A 20,529-nucleotide genomic window follows, 5' to 3' on the forward strand; every position below is an offset into this window, starting at 1 on the left:
TCCCTCTAGGAGGTAGGCAAGCCAGAAGCAGGATTTGAGCAACAGCTGTCCAGGAGCATCCCTTTACGCACGCTCTGCAAAGAGCATGCAGCAGTGCCTGGACTTTACGGCTGCCCCGTGACCTGCCAGAAGTACTTCCAGGTGCCTTCTTTTGTCGACAGAGGATCTGCCAGTCTGCACGTCTTTGTCAACAAAGTGGATCGATTTATCGATCCACGTAATGCAGTCTAGACGCTCTTTGTCGACAGAGGCTTTGTCGACAGTATCTGTCGACAAAGCCGCTGTTGACAAAAGCCTGTAGTCTAGATGTACCCTAGCTGTGCAGCGGCTGTACTCATGAGGAATTTAGGACCAAGGAGTTTTATATTGGTTTCAGGCCTGCCAGGAGCCGTGTGCAGAGTTCATCTGTACAGAACTGCATCTGCACAGTTCTGCAGTCTGTTGCATTTAGGGGGGTGATAGCGTCTAAGAGAACCTCTGTGGGTGCCAGAATGCACGGCTGAGTGTTTGACAGTCTTTTTAAAGACTCTTTTATATGTTCCTTCTCTAAAATGGTTTCAGTGCCTTACGTTTTTTCCATAGGAGGGTTTGAGGCTTTTTTCCTTTGAGGCAGTGAGAGGAGGTGCAGCCACCAAACGGATACAAATTGGGACCTGGACTGGAGGAATTGCCAATAGGGCGAGAGGGGTACTTGGCTAGTAGCCAGTAGGCTTAGGTTAAAGCCTCTGGAATGTGCCACCTCATTTTGTCTGCTGATGACTGGCATTATTATACTGTTTGACAGGCTTGAAATAACTCCCAAATCTACACTCCATACCAATGAGATAGGGAGGGTTATTCTTCCTTTCTGAGTGTGGCCAAATCTTTGCATGCTGAGGCTGGGGACCAAAGAAGACACACTCACCTCTCCTTCCCTCTCTTGCTCAGGGACCAAGCAGGAAAGGGTTAAGGGCTTTGCTTTCCAGCTGACTTGCCCCTCCACCTCTGACACATGGCAGGCTCTTAACCATTTCCTGCCCAGTGTTTGAAACCTGCTGCAAACCCTGGAGAGGGGAAGGGCTTTAGAGTCACTCTTCTCCAATGACTTCAGCACCCCCTTTTGACATAGACTCCTTGCAGGGGGGTTTCAGTGGATCTAGGACTTGGCTGTAATGTTATCAAGCCTTCTCTTGATTTTTTTTTTTGCCCTACCTCTCAGATATTGATTAAATTACAAACGTAGAACAAAAAAAATTACAGAATGTCTGCTGAGTAGCACACAGATGGAAACATGATTTCTAGACGGATGAAGAGGGGAAATATGGAATTCAGTGTGGTTATTTTTTTATTACTGTGGGACCTCAGACACTCTTCGGGCTTCCCGGAAAGGTCTATCTGGCCCACCAATCCTGAGACTAGCAGTGCATGGACTTGCCGTGAACCCCGCTTGTTTGGTTTTCGTTTAAAGCAACGCAAGATGAAATGGCAGAGCCTGCTGTCTCTGTGAATCCCTTCAGGAAGGCATCAAAGGAATAATCCGGCTTGCAGCTGCAAGGACTGAGTTACCCGTTGTGGCAGAGCAGTGAGCTGGCTGCATAGAGTCATACCTGCTGCGCAGCAGAACTTGCCAGCCGAGCTTGTGTTTCCCTTGTTGCAATCATCTGTCTTGAACAAGTGTCTGTTTTCAGAGCACTCCGCAGCTGCCTGGGCCCCATTGGCCGGGGCCGCCTGGCGTCACCGCTTCCGCCCCCGCCTGCCGCAGGGCAACAACTGGCTGCAAAGTTTCCTCGCTCGCTCGGCTCCTGCAGCAGCCTCTGCCCTCGGGGCTCGCAGCCGGGGCGGCCCCGACGCTGGGACCCGGGTTCTGCCGTGGAGTAGGCGCTGGACCGGGGCAGGGGCATGATCTGACCAGGAGCCGGGGCGCTGCGCTGGGTGCGTTCCGCCTGCCCCGCTCGCTGGTGCAGCAGAAGGTGCCCGCGATGGAGCAGCAGGTGTGAAGGCAGCGTTGGAAGAGGTAAGGCAGGGAACCCCCTACGCCCGCCCCTTCAGGTCCTCTGCCCAAGCCTGCAGCTGGGTCTCCTCTCCCCCTGTTCCCAGCGCACAGAGCGCGCCTCCTGCAGCCCTGTTGAGGTCCGGGATGCAGCCCCAAGTTGGTCCTGGGCGGTAAGTTTGCGTCCTTGCTCCCTAGTAAACACCCCTTCCTCCCCAGCCACAGGTTTCCCCTTCCGTTCCTGGGTTAAAACTTGGAGTGCTCTTAAACCACTCTCCCCCCCCACTGGCAGAGCGCCCCTTCCTCCCCACCCGCGGGGTTTCTGTTCACGTCTCGTTACTCAAAGTTGTAGTGTTACAACCCCCCAGCACACACACGCGTTGATTGCAGGCTTCCTGCATTTCCGGGTCTCCAGGGAGCTGGTTGCATGAATAATTTAAGTGCCAGGAAAAGCAGCTGCTGTTGGGAGGCCTGGCATGGGAGAGGAAACCCTGCTGGCGCTTGTTCGGCCCCGATTCACAGCGTTCTTCATGGGAGCGCTGAGACATCCATACCGGGGTGTCCTGCTCAGCAGCCCACCCCAGTTAAACGGGGAGGGGCAGGATAGTTCCCCTGCTGGGGCTCTGCAGAGCACTTCAGGGGAAGGTCTCCATGTCTGGAGACACAATTCTAAATAGGCAGACGTTCCCCACTCACTTCCTCACCAGAGCAGCTCAGGTTTGGATGATGAGACATGGCTTTAGCTTTTCCAGACTTGGTAGCGAGGCCATTGTACATTTTCCCCTAGAAATAACCTGGATCTAACAACAAAGGAGGACGAAGTTAGTGCTAAGAAAAACAATGCATCTGATAGAGTGTATTTCCCCACAAAGCTTAGGTCCAAATAATCGTGTGGTCTGTGATGTGCCACAGGACGCCTTGTTGTTTTTTGCTGATATGGACTAACACAACTATTTTGCTGAGACTTAGATCTAATAGATTAAAAAATATTTTGAGCTGAGATATGTACGGAGTGGAGTTACAGGAATATGTAACATTTGTTGGGTCACATGCAATCCCAATTTAACTAAATTACCCTTTGCACTCATTTGGTCCCTGATGATTTGTAATCGTAAGTGTACAAGTCCCTGTGTGGAGCATGCAAACAAGCAGAGCTTCCTGCTCTAAACACCTGTCAATGGAAAGCTCTGATTCCTCTTATCTGTTGTGTGTGTTATATCCTGACATCAGAGGGAGCTCCCCATGCAGAGTTGGACAAGTGCTATGTGACTACAGATGAGTCCCAGAAGAAGCTCTGGGGTACAGTCAATGAAAGGGGACGGTGCAGGAGGATTTGCATCAAGCGGAGGTTTGAAGGAGGGATTGGCAGGAAGACAGAGGGTGTTTGGCACAAGGAAGATTGTTCCGAGTGTGGGGGTGTGGCATGAGCAATAGGCCATTACAAGCCAGTGGAGCTGAGAAATATGGCACAGACTTCCCTCTCCGCCCAGTTATTTTTGAGCAGATTGCAACATAGAATCACTTGCATCTTGAGCCGTGCAGGTTGATGTTGCAGGGGAGTTGATTTTGCTAGCACCAAACTTCAGACAGACGGGACTGGACTAAGAGCTGACGTGTAAGAGGTTAGAAGTTCATGCCAATACGTAGGTGTGAGGGAATCTGAAATTGGTGTATCATGTAAATAGAAAAAAGTGTCTCTCTTACCGGCTAGCTATGCTTCTGAATTTGCCTCACTGCCACTGAATTTTCTGATGTCATTCTTTCCTTCTTTATGTGTTACAAGGGATGTCGCTTTGCAGATAGACCTGATTTAGTTCATTGCAGGGCAGAGGTTGCCTGCAGGAGGAGTTTTTGCCTGAGTAAGAGCTGAAAATCAAATGCTCCCTTCCCCTTTTGTAAGTGCAGAGCAGAGGATGTGGTTGAGGACTGTGGAGTTCTGTGCAGTCATAGAAGGAAGCAGGCCCCTGGAAGCATTGTAGAGGAAGAAGACTTGGTTTCCAGTGGAGTTTCTAGACTAGTTTGTGCTGATTTGGGATTATCCAAGGGGTTTATCTGGATTAAACCACCTGCCTGTTCCATGGAGGGCACAAGGGGGAACATCCTGGCAGAGAGGGCGGTAACTTGTTGATTTTTCCAGTCCCCTTAGGTACCGGTTGTGGCTTAGGGACTTTAGAACCAAGGAGTATTATACTGGTTTCAGGCCTGCCAGGAGCCGTGTGCAGAGTTCATCTGTACAGAACTGCATCTGCACAGTTCTGCAGTCTGTTGCATTTAGGGGGTTGATAGCGTCTAAGAGAACCTTTGTGGGTGCCAAAATGCACAGTTGAGTGGGGCTGAGTGTTTGACGGTCTTTTTAAAGACACTTTTATATGTTCTTTGTCTAAAATTGTTTCAGTGCCTTTACGTTTTTTCCATGGGAGGGTTTGAGGTTTTTCCTTTTGAGGCAGTGAGAGGAGGTGCAGCCACCAAACGGATACAAATTAGAACCAGGCAGGACTGGAGGAATTGCCTAGCCAGTAGGTTTAGGTTAAAGCCTCTGGAATATGCTACCTCATGTTGTCTGCTGATGACTGGCATTATTGTACTGTTTGACAGGCTTGAAATAACTCCCAAATCTACACTCCGCACTAATGAGATAGGGAGGGTTATTCTTCCTTTCTGAGTGTGGCCAAAACTTTGCATGCTGAGGCTGGGGACCAAAGAAGACACACTCGCCCCTCCTTCCCTCTCTTGCTTAGGGACCAAGCAGGAAAGGGTTAAGGGCTTTGCTTTCCAGCTGACTTGCTCCTCCACCTCTGACACATGGCAGGTTCTTAACCATTTCTTGCCCAGTGCTTGAAATCTGCTGCAAACCCTGGAGAGGGGAAGGCCTTTAGTCACTCTTCTCCAGTGACTTCAGCACTCCAGTGACTTTTGACCTAGACTCTATGCAGGGGAGTTTCAGTGGAGCTGTAATATTATCAAGTCTCCATATAAGTATCTCAGCTTGATTTCTTCTTTTTTGCCCTGCCTCCCAGATACTGATTAAATTACAAACATAGAACAAAAATTGTACACAATGTCTGCTGGGTAGCACACAGATGGAAACATGATTTCTAGACGGATGAAGAGGGGAAATATGGAATTCAGTGTGGTTATTTTTTTATTACTGTGGGACCTCAGACACTCTTCGGGCTTCCCGGAAAGGTCTATCAGGCCCACCAATCCTGAGACTAGCAGTGCATGGACTTTCCGTGAACCCCGCTTGTTTGGTTTTCGTTTAAAGCAACGCAAGATGAAATGGCAGATCCTGCTGTCTCTGTGAATCCCTTCAGGAAAGCATCAAAGGAATAATCCGGCTTGCAGCTGCAAGGACTGAGTTACCCGTTGTGGCAGAGCAGTGAGTTGGCTGCATAGCTTCACACCTGCTGCGCAGCAGAACTTGCCAGCCGAGCTTGTGTTTCCCTTGTTGCAATCATCTGTCTTGAACAAGTGCCTGTTTTCAGATCTCTCCACGTGAATGAAGCGCGGCCATAAAAAATAAGGTGGTGGAGAGCGCTGTGGTCCTGCTGCCCACCCCCGCTGCACTTTACAGATGTTGGGCTGGCACCTAATATTACTAGTGTTGGTGAGCCAATGGGATTGTTCGATAGGCTGACTTTCACTAGCGGAAGTGTAAGGAGTGGGAGTCCGGAGGACTGGCTTCTATACTTGTGTGCCATTTGGTGGCTGCCTGATTTGGGGCAAGTCTCATTTTTTGTAGTGTTGTTTCCCTCTCTTTAAAAGAGTATTGATGATACTTATCACTGGGGGTACTGTGAAGCTCAGCTCATTAATGTTGCAAAGCGCTTTGAGATCTGCAAAGACTGCATCAGAGTGTGAAATTTTATCTCAGTCCAATAGAGTAAAATCTGTTCTATTTGTCTGTTCATGAGTCTGAATGCTGTATGGAATTCATCACAGTACAGCATCCATACCAAACTGAAGTTTTATCAGAGCTGTGTTTTATCACCACTATTATGTGGATCAGAATGCTGGCGGATGACAGAGTACGACCTCGATAAATAGACGACTTTTCACACCAGAAGTCTTCGGTGGATCCTCTGTATTTTTTGGCCAAGAGTCATTTCAAATCAGGAACTGCTTGTGCGGTGCAAACAAGATGACATGGCTACCATCATTATGAAAAGACACTGGAGATGGATTGGGCATGTGCGCAGGAAAGATGGAAGCTTCATCACAAAGATTACTGTGCACTGGACCCCTGAAGAAGTGGAAACGAGGCCGACCCAAGACAGCATGGCACTGTACTGTTGAAGTAGAAGTGAAGAGCAGCAATCACACTTGGGGCACTATTGAGAGGCTGGCCAGAGACAGACAGAAGTGGAGGACCTTTGTTGCCGCCCGATATGCCAGTGGGTGTGATGGTGGTGATCTATTTGTCATTTGGTGTAGTGCCCATGCATGTGGAATCAGTTTGCCTTTGAGAGATGTCTAAAGCAATGTGACTCACAGATGTTCTGTGTGGTTCAGTCTCCATTCCTTTCCCTAGAAAGGGAAAGAAAAGTCCTCTTCTGTTTGGATGGGACATTGTCTGTGTGTGTTTAGGTTGAATGTTTTTTTTTTTCATCTTTGCCTCTTCCTACGGTTCTCTTGAAGTCTAACATTGCAGCTGATCAAAACCAACGAGGAGTCCTGTGGCACCTTAAAAACTGACCAATTTATTTGGGCATAAGCTTTTGTGGGCAAAATTTTACGCATGCAAGTTATTCCCAAATAAATCAGTTAGTCTTTAAGGTGCCCCAAGACGACTCAGTGTGTTTTTGCAGATACAGACAAACACGGCTACTCCTCTGATTGCTGTTGATGATTATTAAAATCCTGCTGTTTTGTCCAAGCACCAAATAACCGTGATCCAATTCTGATCTTTAATAATAAAAGGACTTTAGCTATTTAAAAAGTTTCAAATAGTTACCTGGTTCCAATAGTTGTGTTGGACTCAGTGACAAATTGCCCATTGCAGAAGTGCGTCCCATGAGATTGGGAGGGGGTCGGCAGGCTTTGTAATAGCAATAGAAGATATCAGCTGGAGAATGAGCAGTTGGTGGGGGACATACAACTTCACCCCCTGTTAGCTGCATCTCTGTCTCACTGATTCCAGTAGGATTGGACCCTAGGAATGCAGCATGCAGAAACCCCCATTTTATAATAAGACTGGCTGAACTGTGTCTTATTTCACAGCCCTCTTGCTCAGGGAGCCCCTTTCCTGGGGGGGATACAGACAATTCTCATGTGTAGCACAGCTTGTGACGCTAAGGGCCAGTTGGGTGAACAGCTCTTGGTGCAAGGAGTCCCACTGAAGTCATTTGGAGTGAGAGTGTGAAGCAGTGTTTTTCAACCAGTGGTACGAGTACCCTCAGGTGTACTTGTGTTGACGTATCCTCCAGACTTCTCTCAACTGAAATGTGAAGAAAACTGAATTTTTGTGTTAAGTTTTACAGCGCTTTATTATTTTTGTACTTTTTACACCCCAAAATTTCATCGCCCACCTGGCTACGATTAAGTTGTTTAAGCAAATGTGTTGCCATGGTAGAAAAAAAATGTGTGTCTGAAACCTGTAGGTACTGGGGAGATATATATTGAAAAAGGGGTTATTTTCTTTAATGAAAAAGGGGTACTTTATATTAAAAAAAGGTTGAGGAAACACTGGTGTGAAAGGATTGCCCCACAGGTCAATTAAGGGCGTCACAATCTGGTCTTAAAACTTGCCACTGCTGCTCCTACTGGCTCACCTCTGCCACGAGCAGCGGTGGCAGGATCACAAACGTAGACAAAGCATTTTAGGCTCCTTCACAGACATGTTCTAAATAGCTGAACGACACGGTTCTGGGAGTCTAGTGTGCAGTAGGGCTTCTGCTGCGATTACCACTGGGGCCACTGTGGCGGTGCGTTGGGGACCCCCTGATCCTGCATCCTGTCTACAGCAAGATGAGACTCCGCCAGCCAGTAAATCAAGAGGATTTATTGCTTCTGCGAGGTACAGCACAGCCCGGGGCCAGGTAGCCTCCAACCCCTTGGGCCCCTGACCTCTCAGTTCTCAGCTTAGTCTCTTCACTTCATCCCAGCCAATAAACTGCTCATCTCTGAGGCCCTGCTCTCCAGCCAGGTGGCCGTCTCCGCCTCCCTTCCTGTGTCTCTCTCCCCCTGCAACTAGCCTTGTTATCTGCTCAGGCTGGGACTAGGTGTCTGGGCCAATATGCATGTGGGGGAGTCAGTGGGAATCGCACATCACAGCGTAGGGGAACCCCAGGATACAGAGCAGACAGCACCCCCACTACGTCACAGCCACAAAAACAGAGACCCAAGAGTGGGAAACTTGGGGCAAAAAAAATCTGATGGCTTCATCCAGTTCTTATGGGGCAGGTCTCTTTGGAGAAGTCCAGATGAGTGAGGATTCTACCCTGGGCCTGCGCTAGTTAGAACGAGGAGAAGTTTGTCCCTGGAATTAGAGCCTCCCTGTTCTACATGCTGTGGACTGGGAGGTAATTTAGTGGTAGCCCAAGGAGGAGAAGCAGCAGCAACAGCAGTTAGGAGGGAGGGTGGAGCTCAGCTGGAGCTGGACTCTTGGACTTCGCCCCGCACAGCTCCCAAGGCTCCAAGTGGTCACGTGTGCAGTGGCTGGGATCCTGGCTAGGGTGGAGCTATGGCACGAAGCAGCAGGCATGACACCCAGGAATAAGCACATGCAGATGAGGCCTTAAGAAGGGATGGACAGATCTACCCAGTCCCGGGAGGGGATGGAAGGCCAAGTGATTCTGGCCGGGGCAAAGAGCCTGGAGTGTTTTCTAGCTAGTGGGACATGGCAGCTGGGTAGGGAGGTGTGTTCATTGACTAGCATGGTAGCTGGTAGGGTGGCATGTTGCCAGTTTTTAGGAAAGGGATGTCCTATGAAGCTGGAGCTACCTGCTCTGGGAAAGGGGTCAGTGCGCTGTTAAATCCTTTTGCAAAACCTCACATCATCCCGGAACTGACAACACGTAGGCCTGACCGCTGCCGAGAGGGAAGCCTGTGGAGTATGCAGAGATGAGTAGGTTCTAGGATGGGTAGTGGCTGTGCAGATCCACACCGGCCCTTAACCCTGCCCTGGAGGGACTGCTGCGTGAAGGAAATAGGGATGTAAAATCCAGATTAATCAGTTAACTGGTTAAACATTAGGTTAATCTAACATTTAATCGACTAAGTGGGCTCTTGGGCAGGGGGCTGCTCCATCCTGTGGGGCTCCCACCCCGAGCTGCATGTGGTGCTGGCTGTTGACTCCTGGCCCCAGGCACCAGCCATGTGGGGTGGGCTGGGGGCTCTTCATGGTGGCCTGACGGGGCTAGAGCAGCCCTCCGCCCGCAGGGACTGCTTGCTCCCAGGAACCAGTTAACGATTATGTGTCACCCAGTAGGGGTGATGCTTACCAGGTAACTGGTTAACTAGTTACCTGTTCACATCCCTAGAAGGTGAGTTGAACTGCCACTCCCCAGTCTTTGCACTTGGACTAACTAGCACTCTTAGCTACTAGTTAGTCCCAGCTGGGGAAGGTCTGCTGAGGTCACTTGTTCATTGGGATATTTTTTGGGCTCTATCAGACTCAGAGTACATGGGTGCCACTAAACAGTGAGTTGTATTGATACTGCTAGGTGTGTTGCTTACATATTGCCAGAGAAGTGCATGGCACTTGGTATGTCCTGGGTCAGCTAGTTGGATGGTGTAAATCTTTTGACTTACCCAGGGACTTAGTGAGGATCTGACTACAGACCGATTCCCTGCCCAGAGCAGTTTACAGTGGAAGTTAAGACTAGAACGTCCATAGGATCTGATAATGCGGAGATGTGACATTGCCTATGCTACAGGGACCTACTTTTTAACATCCAGTGAACTGAGGCCTCGTTACCTTGGAGACCAACTCTCTCCTCCAGTGACCAGAAGAGGTGTTTGAGCAAACAGCTGTGTTCAAAAGAGAAGTGGCTGCTAGAAGAGAGTTCTTGATTCTGGAATTTGCCCTGGTAACCTTGATGGCCTATTACAAAGTTTTATTCCTCATGCACGCACACGCTTCTGTGCTGGAGGTGAGATAAGCGATACCCTGTAGTTTGGCCACATTTAGGAGCTTATTGGCACTATCCCCAATCTGGGAATGTCGTTGTCATTGGAGTGGCTTGTGTGGGCTGCTCAGATGGAGCACAAGCCTTAGATAAGATACAGACTCCTCAGGGAAAGGCCTGTTGAATATAAACCATTGCACAGCTAGATAGAATCTGGGTGACGTATGATGGTGATTGGTCTTGCTGAATGTGCCCAACCCCTGTTCTGTTCTATTCCTGTTTCTGTGAGGGTTCTTACAGCACACACACATTTCAGTATTTTGCAGCTATGCGTTATCTGTCCTGTGTGTGTTCTCTCCTCTGCCACCCTGGGGGAGAAGTATGTGCAGAGGTGCCATGTGGCTTGCGGTTTTTAAATCTGTTTGCCAAGAAGCAGCGGAGTTTCCTATCCAACCAGTGTTGTTAGAAACCATTGCCTGTGCTTTTACGGATGCCCATTTCCCAACACACATGCGTTCAAAGGCAGCGGTTGTGGCCAGATCTGCAGAGAGCTAGCAGAAGCCCACCTTTCTGGACTTGGCTCAGCGGCGTAAGTTGTGTCATTAGACACCCCTCCCATCCTCTCTTGGCTGGTTTCAGATGTCATAGGCAAGCTATGAAGGTGTTCCTCTCTGCAGCTCCTGTCCTTCAGAGATGCGGACTCGGAGGATTCACGCACAGACAGCTTGAGAGCCTGCTGCTCGCTTCCCTGCACATGTGAGGCACCAGCAAAACATCTACGTATCTCTACTGTTTATCTTTAGATGGAGGCTTGAAAGCGTCAGTAGATGAAACTTAATTGTTTCTAGTCCACGGTGTGGGAAGCTTACATCCCTTATGGATGTAATATTGTAGTCAATTAACTGATTAGTATTAACCTATAAGCTTTTGCTTTAGACCAGTGTTTTGCAACTTTTTTTATAAAGTACCCCCTTAAAAAAAAAAAAAAGTACCTCCAGTACCTACAGTTTTCATATACATAATTTTTTTTCCCTACCATTGCAACACGTTTGTTTAAACAACTTAATCGTAGCCGGGCAGGCAATGAAATTTTTGGGTGTAAAAAGTACAAAAATAATAAAGAGCCGTAAAACTTAAATTCAGTTTTCTCCAAATTTCAGTTGTGCTGACGTAACCCCCCCAGACTTCTCACAAGTAACCCTAAGGGTACTCGTACCACTGGTTGAGAAACACTGCTATAGACTCACACATTTCTCTGCCTCCCCTTCCTCCTGCCAGTAAACTTTTTAGCAGGTTTGCTAGCAGCGTGTCTCGTTTTTGACTTGTGACAGATCTGGGACCTACCCCTGCTACAGCTCTGTATTTAAAGTGTTATTAGGAAGTAGGCAGGCAGGCAGCCTGGTTCAGTTCTGGCTCGCGCCGGATCCAGGAGATAAGACACCCACCTGGACAGGCGCTGCTGCCACCCCTGTATCAGAGGCAGCAGCGGGGGGGGGGGGGGGGGGGGAGGGTGACAGGCAGATGGTCTGCAAGGAGAAGCTGTATGGAGTGGCAGGTGACCTCCCCCCCCCCCCCCCGCCCAGGCATGGGGCTGGAGCGTACTCGCTTCCAGCCTCAATTCCAGGGACTATAGAATAGTCGAGTAACCAATAAGAATTCATAAGGCTACTCAACTATTTAACCGATATTTAACATCCATTCGCCACAACACTGCAGGGCTTGACAAACGTAGTAGGCGGTTGCTAGTCAGAAGAAGATATGTGCTCTCCAGAGAATGAGTTAAAAAATAACATGTGAGGGTTGGGGGTGCACCAGTGAAGTTCGTGGGTTTCAACAAGTTAGTTTCAACATCAACTGCTGAGGGGAAGGTGCTGAGAGTCCTACATAGCAGATGCCTCTCTGGTCTTTGAATCTGCCTCAGGCTCGCAGTTGCCTGATAATGTGAAGCAGTCCTCTTTGGTTTGTGGAGTAGGATAGGGCTTGTCTCTCTTCTCCTCCACATCCGTAGTCTCCTGTCTATTGATATTCTGGGTTCCTCTAGCCCCCTGCACTCTTGGCAGCTGTGCAGGGTGATATTTGGATCTAGTTTGGACTTGAGTTTTGTGCTCAGCTTTGAGGGCAAATAGAGGTTAGCGTTTAGGTCTGGCTATTCAAGGGAGGCTTGAATCAGCATCAGGAAATGACACTATTTGCTCTTTGGGGTCTGTCCTGGAGCCAGAACTCATGAGGGCAGGAGTGGCTCCAGGATTCCAGGGTGTTTGGGCCAAAATTCTGATTTGGTTTCTCATCATTGGGCCTAATGTGCTGCTTTAAAATAGAGGAGAGGAGAGCAAGAGAGAGAGACATTGCTTAAATGGCAAAAGTAAGGAGATGCTGTTTTCCATGACTCATGAAATGCACTCTAGGCTTTCCTACGAATGGGTGAGCTCATTATTTTGACTGGGACTTGGCATCTCACTTCCTCAGCAATCTTGGGGGAAGGGAACTTGTAGGAAGGATGGAGTTGCAGGAGGGGGATTTCCAAGCTTGTTTGTTTGAACATATGATGTGAACTCTTGGATTTAGTTAGTGTAAAATAGAAAGTTTTATGCACTGCCAACTTTATGGCAAGTTGTGTAGGTTTCATAATATCCCATTCATTTTCTCGGGAATTTTCTCCCCTAAAATGCTGTACCAGCACCCCTATAGTCCTTCAGTACTGACAACTGGAAGAGATTTTGCTGTTGGCATAGGTAATCCACATCTGTGAGAGGTGGTAGCTAGATTGAGAGGAGATCTCCTCTATCCGTGTAGCGCTATCTGCACAGGGGGTTAGGTGAAAAATCTGTACCCCGAGAGACCTAGCTGTACCAATGTAAATTCCTAGACCAATATATATTATTTATTCATGCTTTGTCTTACGGGGTGGGAGGAGAGGGAAATACTGAATAACATGATGGAACTGGATCCAGTATGTTCCAAGCAGGTGTTGATCTAGTCAATGAAGTGAAGAAAAGTAGAGAAGCAATTTTTATTTATTTATTTGGCAAATCTACTGATGTATTTTTGGCCTGGATTCTGCAGAAACAAGCAATTAGGGAAACTAGGGATGTAAACGACTAGTCGACTACCTGATAAGTCTAGGCTTATTAGGCAGTCGAGACACTACTCAACTAGTCAGAGGCAGCAAGTGAGGGAGCAGGCACCAGTGTTGAGGGCAACTGGCTTAAAAGCCGGTTCCCCCCAGCACCATCTTCACGAGAGGCAGGGGTACAGCGAGGGAAATTGCACAAGCTGGGATTGAGCAGCCGGGTCCCAGACGCTGTGGCTCTGTTTTTTAAATGTAATAAGAGCTACCAGGTTCTTACTACATTAAAAAGCAGAGCTGCAGCGAACCCCTTTATCAACTAATCGAGTAGTCAATAGAAATTCCGGTGACTACTCGATTAGCTTCCCAACCACTATTTAACATCCCTAATCAGAACCACAACCGTATGGATTAATACAGAATGTTTGCTGAAATATGAGATGGCTGGGTTTAGCAGCCTGGAAGAGGAAGCTGCATCAGCACAGATTTATGGGAGACCATCTAAACAAGATTCAGTTTCTCTTCTGGAATGTTGGGCAAGTTTGTTTCTCAGATCCTGTGGGGGCATGAGGCCTGATTCTCTTTAGTGTAAACCAAAAGAAACATCATTGAGATAAGCAAGTTAAACTAGTGTAAGACTAGTGTGGGAGGAGATTCCAGGGTATAATACTCACAGATTATTGTGAAGAGTCCCAAAACTTTTTATGAACTCTTAACCTGTTTCTCTTCAGTGGCCACCGGAATGCAGCTACCTCTGGAATGGAAGGTTGTCTGGTTCACAGAGCCTAGCAACACATCTTAGAGTTGGAAGTGAGGCTAAAATAGGGACAGAACAAGTTAAAATTTTCTTAGACTGGTTAGATGTTTTCCTCAGGCAGTCCTGATGAAATACATCCTAATATTTAAAGGAGCTGATTGAGGAGATAACTGAGCGGTTATCTTTGAAAAGTCGTGAAAGATGGGAGAGATTCCGGAAGACTGGAAAAGGGCAAATGCCCATCTATAAAAGGGGAAATAAGGACAACCCAGGGAATTACAGACCAGTCAGAGGAGCTTCAGTACTTGGAAAGATAATGGAGCAAATAATTAAGCAATCAGTTTGCAAACACCTAGATGATAATGTTGATAAGTAACAGGCAGCATGGATTTGTCAATAACAATTCATGTTAAGCCATCCTAATAGCTTTCTTAGATAGGGTAAGAAGCCATATGGATGAGGCGTTGGAAGTGGTAGATGTGGTATAGCTTGAGTTAAATAAGGTTTTTGATCCTGTCTGCTCATAACCAAACTGGGGAAATACAACCTAGATGGAGCTACTACAAGGTGGGTGCGTAAGTGGTTGAAAACCTGTTCCCAGAGAATCTTTATCTGTGGTTCACAATCAAGCTGGAAGAGCATGATTCACAAGCATAAATGAGTCAACACTGTGAGACTGTTGCAAAAGAAAGAAAAAGCAAACATCATTTTGGGGTGTATTGGCAGGAGTGTTTGTAAGCATAGGTGTTGATTCCGTGGGACCTTCAGCCCTGGAACGCGCATAGAAACAATGGTGGGTGCTTAGAATCCACCGGCAAACCACCCCCCACACACAGTGACGCCTTCTGCCAGGGTCCCTGCCAGTCGGCACCTCTCCCCCAGTGCCTCCACCAGCTGTGGATCAGTTGTTTCATAGTGTGTAGGATGCACGGAGGGAGAAGAGTGGAGAGGTGGAAATGAAGCAGGGACAGGAAGAGGCAAGGTGGGATGATGGCTTGGGGGAAGAGGTACAGTGTTTGGAAGCATTCCCTGTCACATGAGAGAGCTGGCACAGTTGTCAGCAAGACACGTGCGGTAACTCTTCTAGTTCTCACCACACTGATTAGGTCTGAACTGAGGTATCTAGTTCTGGCTGCCACATTTCAGAAAGGATGTGACCAGATTGGAGAAGGTCCATAGAAGAGCTACAAAAATGATGAAAGGTCTGGCAATCATGATCCATGAGGAAAGATTGGGAGGGAAATTGATTTGTTTAGTTTGGAGAAGACTGAGAGGACATAACCACTTTTAAGTACCAAAAAGGCTGTTTCAGGAAGTCCCCGGGTTATGTACAAGATACGGACTGTAGGTTTGTTCTTAAGTTGAATTTGTATGTAAGTCGGAACTGGTACATATTGTAGGGGAAACTCTAGCCAAACATTTCTCCAGAGCTCAGTTTTATTCTCCCACACCTCACTTCCCTCAGTCCTTTATTCTCAAGCTGAGGTGTCTGCTGAGAAAAGCCACTCTGCATCTCCCTGGTCTGCTGGGGGGGGGGGAGAGCAGGGAGACGGGGAGCGGCTTTTCTCGCCGCAGAGGACGCGGGCGGCGGGACTGCGGCGCGTCTTGGCGGTCTGCTGGGGGGGGGATGTGCAGCTAGTGCGGGGTTGCCTCACCCCGTTTGTAAGTAGGGATCCGATGTAAGTCGGATCCATGTAACCCGGGGACTTGGGATTAGGGAGACAAATTGTTGTTGTTGGACTCTGAGGATAGGACAAGAAGCAATGGGCTTAAACTGCAGCAAGGGAGGTTTAGGTTGGACATTAGGAAAAACTTCCTAACAGTCAGGGTGGTTAAGCACTAGAATAAATTGCCCGTGGAGGTTGTGGAATCGCCATCACGGGACATCTTTAAGAGCAGGTTGGACAAGCACCTGTCAGATATGGTTAGGTCAGGGTGGGCAATCATTTTTGATGGAGGATCCCTCCAAGATTTTGATAAGGGCCACACTTTGCTATGGAGGGGTTCAGGGTCTGGGATGGAGGTTGGGTGCAGAAGAGAGCACACGGTAGGGAACTGGGGTGCAGGAGGGGGTGTGGAGTCTGAGAGGGAGTTTGGGTGAAGGAGGGGATTGGATTGCAGGGTCCAGGATGAGTGCAGGAGAGGATTCTGGCCTGGGGAGGTGTGTGGAAGGGGGTGCAGGCTCTTGGACGGTGTGTTGTGTCCTGGGGAAGGGGTTTGGGTGATGATCTGGGAGAGGGGAATAGGGTGTAAGGTTGGGGAGAGGGTATGAATACAAGAGAGGATTCTGGCCTGGGGGAAGAGAGTAGTGGGGGGGTTGGAGGGTGCCCAGGGAAAGGGAAGGGCTGGGCTGGGAGGCGCTTACCTGGGCAGTTCCCAGCTCTGCAGGACTCCAAGGCAGGCTCCATGGCGGCTGCAGTCCCAGGCTGTCAACAGCTAACTATTCCCTGTGGCTCTCTGCTCCTGGGCTTTGTGCCCAGCATGATCCCTTGGTTCCTATTGGCTGCTTTCTGGATTGTGCTGTGGGCAGGGGCGGCACATGAAGCCTCCTCTCCAGCTCCCGGAACAAGCCACAGGGAGCAGCCAGCCACTTAAAGTAGCATGGGGCTGCTTTGTGCCTTAGGGTCCTGGCAGGATGGCCCGTGGGCCAGATCTGGTGACTTGCTGGGCCGGAGCCAGCCTGTAGGTTTTGTCTTGTCCGCCCCTGTTCTAGGTAATATTTAACCATGCCTTGAGTGTGGACTAGTTGACCTTCTAGTCCTATCATCGTGTGATTATCTATGATTATAAAGAGGCCTTCCCATGGCAGTTCTAGGTAGGTAGAAAGCAATTGGGATGTATCCCAAACACTGGCTTTAGTGCTCCTGTCTCTTGCTGGAGATTGAAAAGCAGTGGCAGCATTTAAATCATACCTGATGTAGGGCCCATAAAGATCCGTGTATGTAGCAACACCAGCTGGCATTAACTAATCCGTTCGTGCTGATGGAAATCCTGTTCTGTGTATTTTTTTGTGTATGGCTAAACATCCCCAGTAGGGCTGGTAGAATCACGCTCAATGTGTTGGTGAAAATCTGGTTTTCCGTTGAGTCGAGGAGGTGGAACAGCACAATGCAGAAACTGAACTAACCAGCCAGCAGGCAAGGAGTTAAGTGAGGCAGTATTACAGAACAGGTCTTTATTTACTTCCTTGTGATCCTAAAGATGAGACCATTTCAAAGCCCGACAGCATTTGCCAACAAAGAACGAGGCTTCCTTTTCATGCTTATGTGCATATCCTGCAAGACAGGAACAGCTGACTTGCTCTCTCAGCCTAGGCAGCCAGTGGAAAGCAAAACTTTTATGCTTTAAAAACAGCCAGGGCCAGATTCTTAGCCTGTGTAAATTGGAGTAGTTCATTGAAGACTTATACTATTTTGACTTATGGCAGCTGGATCTGGTTCTGAAGGTCTTGCCTTAAAATAAGTGGTGGTCTTGAGCAGCATAAGAGCATAAAGCTGTCTCTTAAAATCCCCCAAATAGCTTTTTAAGTTGAGATTTTACATGTATTTGGGGGCAGCCATGAATTTGTGGCAAAACATAAGGATCTCGGTGATTTACAGATCCTGCTGAAGGATGCCTCGCAACAACCCAGTGAAACTTTCTTGCTTGTTGTTGGTTTATATTGCAGTAGCAGCCCCGGCCATGACCCAGAGTCCAATGTGCTAGATGCAGCACAAACACAGTATAGAAGGTCCCTGTCCCAAGGAATTACAGTCCAAGCTGTTCTTGTGTTCTTCCAGTCCTGGGAATATTTTCACCAGCTAGAAGCTTTTTCAGTGCTTTATTTGTCCTCTGAGCACTCCAACTGGCTTGTTTTTTTTAAAGCAGTGGAGTCTGATGCCACGTACACTGGTGTAAATATATAGGGTTACCAGGTAGACCCTGCCAAAAAAACAGACACACTTGATCTAAATATCCCCCGCGGTATTTGCATTTACATGGCTGCTGCTTTTTTCCGGCTCGGGGTTATGCCGGAGAAAAGCTCCAGTCTAGATGCGATTTTCCAGAAAATAAACCCTTTTCTGGAAGATCCCTTATTCCTACTTGAAAGCATGTCTAGACTGGCGCTTTTCTCCGGCATAACCCCGAGCCGGAAAAAAGCGGCAACCATGTAAATGCAAATGCCGCGGGGGATATTTAAATCCCCCGCGGATTTGCAATTCCGACGTGTCTCATTAGCATCCCTTTTCCGGAAAGAGGTGCCAATGTAGACGTAGCCCAGTGCTTCCTCATTGGTATTTCCACCTCTCACGTTAGTGAATGTAGTTGTGGGAACCTGAGCTTTGGATCTTCAGACTTACCCATATCTTAACTATACCTGGATGAGATTCATAAACTTCAGATCCAGAGGAATTTGTAAGTTTCGTGTTGATTCTTCTGAAAATGGATTTTGTGGAAAACTTGCAAACTGCAAGAGTATTCATTGGAAAATACATTGGAGCATTTTGGAATGATGCATTTGGCTGGCCTGTAACTTGCTGCCTGGCCAAGGTTGTATTAAAATCAGACTCCCTGTCACTTGGAGCATGAATAAGTGATGGTGAAAATTCACTATAAATGCTTCTTTCTTGGGGAGGAGCCCATATAGCATTGGAAAAAAATTTCAGACTCCTCCGTTTTTTGTCTCGTCACACCCTTCAGCTGCATGGAGCTGAGCTCCTGCATGTCCATCATGGGAAACTCGGGCTGGGTACTTGGTGAGGGGAGTGAGGGTTTTTTTTTTTTCTTCAGTGCCTTAGGTACATGGATAAGGTCTGTGTGCCTTGGATTTTACCAAAGGTGACAGCCTCTTGGCTGTAAGTTGTTCCTTGGACAGCTTAACTCTGTCATGGTTCATCTGTCTTATGAAGCTGTTTGTTTTGATACCGAAGTTTTGTACTGTTAGCATCACCGAGATAACGTCAGTGAAACTAAACCAAGTCAGAGAGTAACACTCTCCCAGAATCAGTGTCGAGGTGAAGCCGACACATTTAATTATAAAATGGGAGGTGTTCATGCACAAAAGTTAGTGAAAAGCGCCTGTTGCCTGCCAGTGTGGGATTGCCCATTAGCACTAAAAAAGATGATAGTATATGTATGATATATGAGGTGATTTGCAAGGAGTTCAGTGTTCTATGTTCCATATGAACATGTAGGAAGGTTTTCAAATGACACAGTGGAAAGCTGCAGGTGGGAAATTCTCTTGTTATGACAAATGACTTAGTGCTGGAATTCCACGCTGCAACGCTGAGACCATCAGCACGACCTCGTTTATTGCCTTCCGGAACCGTTGCAAGGCTTCACGTTTTAATTTCTTCTCCTCACCTTACAAAAAATATAAATTGTGATTCTCAGGGCTGAACTGGATGCCAAAAACCATCACTTCACACTGACTTCAATGGTGGCTGAGTGTGGTCAGTGCCACGCACGATTGAACTCATTAACATTTGTTCAGGAAGGGGCTGATTCTGGAAGGAATGTGTGCGTATGTCTAACTCCCACAATGGAACTTATGTGCATGCCTAAACTTAAGTATTTGCTTATGTGCATTCCTACATCAGGACTATCCTTTGGGTTTTGCACAAGTGTAGCTCCATTAGTTTAACTGGAGATGCACCTGGTTTACACTGGTGTAGGTGAGATCAAACTTGGACTTAAAAATGCCTTGCCTGCATTAACGCTAATAATCAGTGGTAGCAACAAGCAATTGTTTTATTGTGATTTTTCAGCCGCTGATAGCGTGTGCCCAAGTGGGTGATCTTGAACCAATCGAAAGGCCTATTTTGCGTTGCATGCTTTTTGAGGCACAATTTAGTCTTATCTGTGTCTGTTATATAACTTCTTGGAACCTTGAACATAGTATTGAGTAATGAAGATGTACAGTTCTAAGCAACATGCTGTACAAAGAGTAACTGATTAATTCTCACCTTACTCTAATATAAGTGACCTAGTTTTTCCGAGGTGCTAAGTATTTGCTGCTCCCATAGACTTGAATAATAGGACTTCTGGGCTCTGTTCAGCTCCCCTGAAAATCAAGGACTCTTTCTGTTGATTACATGGGGCTTTGGATCAATCTCTTACTGAGGTGTCCAAATATGTCCGACTTTAGGCAGCCTGAAAAAGTGTAGCCTTTGTATCTCATCAGTGTAGAGTGATGGCCCTTGTCGGGTGTGTATCGAAATACAAAACTCAGCATCCTTTGTCCTCAGAAAAAGTCTGTAAAGTGTTTGTGATGGGTTCCCCTCCCTGCCCACCCACCCGATTTTTCTGAGCTCTGTTCAGCTGTGTTGGCATTCCCGTCGCAGAGAAGCAGTCCGCCTGTAGCCAGCACATTGCAAAGCTTCCTGTGTTTGTGTAGGCAGCCTGCCAGAAAGCAAGGGCAGTCTCTTCTGGCACAGGAGCTGTCACTGGTGTTTCAGAAGAAAATGGAAACCTTGGTGCCATTCATCCCTGGGGTTAGTAAGACCCTTTCCGGAGTGTCTTGATTGTTTAATTCCCTTTCTTTGCTGCCAGGGCTGTAAATTGAGCCTTGGACAGAAGCCAGCCTTTGGAAAGCAGTTGCTCCACCATATATCCTAGGTGACTCAGTGCAAGACGCCAGCCCCCAGAGTGAAGCAGAAGGGATCTCCTTGGACCTCTTTTGTCTGCT

The 20,529-nt window shown here is 47.7% G+C and overlaps 1 protein-coding gene across 7 annotated transcripts in view; it reads left to right on the forward strand.

Moving 5' to 3' along the window:
* Positions 1-1,633: 1,633 nt before the first annotated feature.
* Positions 1,634-20,529, forward strand: part of LOC102454880 (mitogen-activated protein kinase kinase kinase 3-like) — a 121,780-nt gene continuing 102,884 nt past the window's right edge. For 2 of the 7 annotated variants that reach the window (XM_006120565.5, XM_006120566.5), the window contains exon 1: positions 1,643-1,993. The gene's annotated coding sequence lies outside the window, so the exon portion shown is untranslated. Of the gene's footprint in view, positions 1,994-20,529 lie in introns of all 7 variants that reach the window. The other 5 variants (XM_089776803.1, XM_075922867.2, XM_075922865.2 and 2 more) reach the window with 5 other exon arrangements.

This window comes from Pelodiscus sinensis, chromosome 2 (assembly GCF_052426305.1).
Source record: "Pelodiscus sinensis isolate ZL-2025 chromosome 2, ASM5242630v1, whole genome shotgun sequence".
Taxonomy (NCBI): domain Eukaryota; kingdom Metazoa; phylum Chordata; order Testudines; family Trionychidae; genus Pelodiscus; species Pelodiscus sinensis.